Here is a 6213-nt window from a genome sequence, read left to right on the forward strand (position 1 = left end):
TTGGTGGGAAACAGACACTTCATCTTATCCTGACTCAAGCCTTAAGAGTTGGGGATTTGGAAGAATGGATGAAATGAAGCCAAGAAGAAATAAAAATAATACTGAAGTAAGGAGAAATTTCACTTTGTTTTTTTATTGGGTCACGTGTGAACATGTAATTTTCTCCAAATTCTCAAAATACTTCATGGGAATTGACATTCCTCAAAAAAAAAAAAAAATCTTAACTATCCCATGAAAATTTCTTCAAAACCAGAAGACTAGGGAGAGAAACTAGAACTAGAAAAAAATTAGTGCAAATGCTCTTAGCCTTTGATTCAATATCAAATAAAATCATAACTTGATATTTAGTGTCAAATGTATCCATTTCAATAAACTGTAACTTAACATCCATTAAAGTGTAAACACAATTTCAGTCCCAGGAATACATGTTAAATAAACAGAAGAGGATGATATTACAAAAGAGCTCAATGCATTTGCCATCTATAAGCTATGACAACTTCAAAATAATGCTTAATTCCACTGACATTTACTAAAGTAATACAGGTGATTGTGACCAGACATGAATAAGATGCAGCCATTGCCTTGGGGACCTCCAACATAGCCAGCTATGCAAGGCAGAGAAATAAGTGCATTGTTGCAACAGAAAGCAGCCATTGCTGCAGACAGGCATCCCTCAGGGAGCTTCTAATCTAGTCTCAGAGAAGGAAGAGAAGCTTCTCTGAAGAACTGTGCACAAGAGAGCTCCGAAAAGTGAAAAGGAATTTTCCAAGAAAATATAGCAATGACCATCATAAAACTTCAAGAGATTCCTGAAATGAAGCATCCTTATTGAGTGGTGCAGGGGAACTGGTTCAGTAAAGATAAAATGGGAGAGTAGGTGAAGGCTACAACTGTGAAAATTTGACGTGTCCTAAAAGGGCATCTGAACTTTATCCTCCAGTGACTCGTAGGGTAGCAATAAACCCCAGGTTTTACTTGTGACCCTAACATAATAGTAGTTCGCAGTATACCCTGGTACTCTCACAAGTATCCAAGCTTGGTAAATTTTATAGTCTTCCTAGTGATGACAGTTTGTTGGTCCTAAGGATACAAACATGAACTAACCTGTCCTCTGGCCTGAAAGAACTCATAAGAATAAAAGAGACAGACATAGAAAATGTTACCTGTAATAGAAATCAAAAAATGAAGCTAAGTGTAGTGACTTACCTCTGTAATCCCAACACTCTGGAAGCCTGAGGAAGGAGGATTATCATGAACTTGAGGCTACATGGTGAGTTAAAGGCCAGTTTGGTCTACCTAGCAAGATGCTATTTAAAACAATAAAAAAAGATTAAAGAAGAAATAAAAAGATTATATATGTATAAAATGAAAACACTCTCAGATGGTCTAGAATGCTAAATCATCCCCGACATGAACAATCATGTCTTTTTGTGAAAGCATGAATTTCCAAGGCTTTGGAGGCAATTGAAAGCAAAAAGTTGGACTTGAAGACAAATGATCAAGGATCTTGAATATCACATCAAGGAATATAGAGTTAATTGTACCATCAGTGAGGATCCTTCAAAGTTTCTTTTGTGCGTGTGTGTGTGTGTGTGTGTGTGTGTGTGTGTGTATACACATGTGGAAGCCCAAAACTGATACCAGTTGTCTTCCTTAATCTCTTTCTACCTTATTTTGGGGGGGTACAATGAACTTTATAGATGGTATTCAAGAGAGTAGGGCTCCCTAAACCCCTTCAATTCTTCTGGGGGTCTAGGATGGAAACTGTGAAGGGAGATAGTGTGTTGAGGGCTGAGTTGGGGCCGGGACCCCCCCCAGCCAAGGGTTTCTCTCTTCCTCTTGCTGGGTGAGTGGTTCAGGGCTTCTTACTCCTTGGAGGCCATGTGGACCATGAGGTCCGCCACCTTGTTACTGTAGCCAAATTCGTTGTCATACCAGGAAATGAGCTTGACAAAGTGGTTGTTGAGGGCAATGCCAGCCCCAGCATCAAAGGTAGAAGAGTGGGTATTGCTGTTAAAGTTGCAGGAGACAACTTGGTCCTCAGTATATCCCAGGATCCCCTTTAGAGGGGCCCTTGGATGCCTGTTTCACCACCTTCTTAATGTCATCATATTTAATAACTTTCTCCAGGCAGCAAGTCAGGTCCACGACAGACACGTTGGGCATCGGAACACGGAAGGCCATGCCAGTGAGTTTCCTGTTCAGCTCTGGGATGACCTTGCCCACAGCCTTGGTAGCATCAGTGGATGCAGGGATGATGTTCTGGGCAGTCCCACGTCCATCATGCCACAGTTTCCCAGAGGGGCCATCCACAGTCTTCTGGGTAGCTGTAATGGCATGAACTGTGGTCATGAGTCCCTCAACGATGCTGAAGTTGTCATGGATGACCTTGGCCAGGGGGGCTAAGTAGTTGGTGGTGTGGGAAGCATTGCTGACAATCTTGAGGGAGTTGTCATATTTCTCATGGTTCACGCCTATCATAAATATGGGGGCATCAGCGGAAGGGGCAAAGATGATAACCCCTTTGGCTCCATCCTTCAAGTGGGCCCCAGCCTTCTCCATGGTAGTGAAGACCCCAATAGACTCCACAACATATTTTGCACCAGCATCACCCCATTTGATGTTGGTGGGATTTCGCTCCTGAAAGATGGACAAGTTTCCCATTCTCAGCCTTGACTATGCCGCGGAACTTGCCGTGGATGGAATCATACTGTAACATGTAGACCATGTAGTTGAGGTCAATGAAGGGGTCATTGATGACAACAATGTCTACTTTGCCAGAGTTGAAGGCAACCCTGGTGACCAGGGGCCCAATATGGTCAAATCTGTTCACTCCAACCTTCACCATTGTGTCTCAGGGATGAGGCTGGTACTGCATGAGAAGATGTGGCTGTCTCTAGAATGGGGAGAAGCAGAGAGCCTCTACTTTATTTTCTTAGACAGGGTCTCTCACTGAACCTGGAGCTCATTGATTTAGCTAGACTGGCTGACCAACAAGCTCTAGGGCTCTTCCTGTCTCTTCCTCCCTTAGTGTCGGTTTTTCAGGGGCACACTGCTATACCCTGCTTTCTACATGGGTGCTGGGGATCCAAACTCAGGTCCTCATGCTTGTGTGGCAACCACCTTACTAACTGAGCAGTCTCCCTAGCCAAGATTTCTAATCATGGAACTTATGGAACCCAATCTGGTTTTTTAACTAATCCCTTCAGCTTGTCCACAGGGAATTCACAGCACAAGGGGATAGGTGATGACTATGCTTCACATGAGATGGAATTCAGCACTGCAGCTCCAAGAGCCTGACCACAAACTTCTCTGATGCTTGGTGGTTGTGACATTTCTGGATCCAGAACAGAAGAAAAGCATAGTCCCACCTGATGATAAACAAGAAATGAGAGAATATTTACAATCCCGAGGCGATACATCAATGTGACAGTGGAAGAGAATGAGGAGACAACATGAACTTTGAGGAGTTTACTACCCAAAAGGTTATGGCAATGTTTATAGACTATAAATTTTATAATAAATCATGAAACCAAATGAACCCATGGAAAGGTCTGTGACAGAGCCAGGGCTGCTAATGAAGGACCTTTTCCCTTCACCGACAAAAACATTTATAATAATGGTGTATTCCAAAGCCAGTCTGTAAGAAATCTGACAAATTGGGGATTTGGAATTTATTTCAATAAACTAGCCTTCTGGCAGTTTTCATAATCAAAATATGCTGGCCAGAAGCCAGGCAAAGGAGAGGGGAACGCTCATTTGTCTCCTTTGCCGCTCTTGTCTGTTATTTTCTTTCTTTTGGGAAGAAAGTAGCATGAAAAGAATATAAATTTGACCCAGTAAATTACATGAAATCTGATGGCAAATGGACGACAGAGAACCAGGCTGCTGACATCCCGTTGTCACTGGGAATGTTTTTAAATGTTCAATAGAAAAGACACGTTTGGTCAATCATAAGGTAATTTCCTCTGCTCTGTGAAAAAGGGCTTGTGAGAGTCAAGGTTAATAAAAGTGAACCTTCATCATATAAATATAGGAAATCTGTTAAATAATTAAGGGGGAAATTTCCCATATTTATGTTATGAATGATCACTTTTTATTTAGAGTTTTTCCCCTATGGGACTCTGATCTTTAAGAAACTTCTTCCACCAAATAGGCAGCATTTCAGTAACAGATCATCTGTTTTCTTACTGTTTGCTAATCCCACACAGCCTTCCCTGCTATTCAGAGTCCCTGATCATTAGGACAGAATTTCTGTTACTGAACAAAGTTGCTATGATTTGAGCCAGGAGCAAAGAACCTTGACATTTTATTTAGCCCATAGGGACTTATCTCAAGAAAATGTACTGATTTCTGTTAACATTTTTGAAATATTGAAACTAGCTCAAGGAGTCCATTACAATCTTCAAGGAACCCTGAGGGAACTTTTGCACCAGCGAATAGACAAGAATCTACTAGGAAAAGCAAATCCTGTGAACATCACAGTTCCCTAATTCCTATGCATTCACTCTTACATTCATTCTACATGACAAGAATTGGTTGTGAAACAACTTATGTAGGCACTTAAGTACATATTGTGGTACAAAGATATATTACCTTCCCCAGAAAACCTTGCAGTTTAGGTAGGGAAACAGAGGTGTTAAGGCATCCAGTATAATCTAATAGAAGTTTTGTTACACACTAATTAGTCTGTGTGGCTGCTGAGACAGGCTCCTAACCTTGCCTTAGAGAGCCTGAGAAGACATCAGAGAATTTAGCAATTGAGTTGAGACATTGTGGCAAAGAAACAGAGAATGAATTGAATACAAAGGATAGGATTTTGCAGGAAATACATGAAAAAATGCAAGTAGTTAGAGAGAATGTTGAGAGAATGTTGCGGTGCTCAGAAACAACCAGCATTCAGCAGGAGAAGCAGCAGCATGAAGATTAATGCAGACAGTAATGTCCAAGCATTGGGGAGGGACTCCATTCAGCTTTCAAGCTGATCCTTAGTCATTGCTGCCTCTACATGTTGGTCATGCATTGCTTTTAGAAGAGAAATCATTATGGGGGGAGTAACTACAGAGGAGGATGGAGCCAGCGTGTCAAGGATCTCTCCATCATTCTGTTATTGCCTTCTGTGGATCTTTGAAGCATTTTAAGCTAAAGAGCAAGGATTAACACAGTATGGTTTTTAGTCTAGAAAGATCACCATGGCTGTTGTATGAAGCATGGATTGAAGAATTTTGAAACCAGAGGCAGAAGGCTAAGAAACTGTCAGTCACAATAGCACTAAACAACTGGGCATGGTGGAACACATCCATAATCTCAGTATTCAAGTGGTTGAAATGGGAAGTTCAACCTAGTAGTCGAGGCCAGCCTAGATTACAGAGCAACACAGTCTCAAAAAAAAAAAAAACCCAAACCAAACTAAAAACTAAAACCAAATCTACAATGACATCACACACACACTTAGTGACACCCCATGATAATAATTTTACCTATGATTGCCTAGAAGACTTTGAAAATACTAGTTTGAACCACTCTTACCAGGTCTACAGCAGTCTGTGAAAATTTTTTTCTTCCTGGGGTGTTTGTTTTTCTCCTTAGAGCAACAAAGCATTTTTTGAATCAGCACAGCAACCAATGTGAGAACTTTGGTGGGGGGCGGGGGTGCAAAGCAAGAGAATGTAGAGAAAGTCCTTTCTAAAGAGTTCTACCCCTGTAAAAAGCCTCTTTGGCTTAACAGTGGTGACTTAACTAATGGGATAAATAAACCCTCTTTGAAATGCAGGAGTGCCTTAGGAGGAACCTCCAGGAAGTCCTATTTGATATGCACATGCATCTTGAAAAATACTTTCCTTCTCCCTGGGTCTCATTAGAGACTAACTTGTGGAAGACAATTCTTCAAACCAGGCAAGAAGGCTTTGAGAGCAATGTCTTCACAGTTTGCTTTCTAGCCCCCAGCAGCTGGGCTTTCAGAAGAGCACCCATAACAAACTGCCTTTTGCCAGAATTCTCTGGGCTTCAGGCTAACACAGATCCAGCAAAGGAAGTGGGGACTAAAAAATTGTAGGCCAGAAAAAGGGGTTCACTCAAACTGGGCCATCCAGGGGAGGTGCAAAAGAATTTTCTTCCACTGGGAATCTAACAACCATCAGGCACCCCCTTCTTGAAAAAGGATGACCCATAATAACCAAACTACTACAATAGAAAGATACCTAGAAACACAAA

The 6213-nt window shown here is 41.6% G+C and overlaps 1 pseudogene; it reads right to left on the bottom strand.

Annotated features, from left to right (window-relative positions):
- Positions 1-1865: 1865 nt before the first annotated feature.
- On the bottom strand, positions 1866-2848 carry LOC103724942 (annotated as a pseudogene).
- Positions 2849-6213: the final 3365 nt, after the last annotated feature.

The sequence above is a fragment of the Nannospalax galili genome, unplaced genomic scaffold (assembly GCF_000622305.1).
Source record: "Nannospalax galili isolate Female #2095 unplaced genomic scaffold, S.galili_v1.0 scaffold186, whole genome shotgun sequence".
Taxonomy (NCBI): domain Eukaryota; kingdom Metazoa; phylum Chordata; class Mammalia; order Rodentia; family Spalacidae; genus Nannospalax; species Nannospalax galili.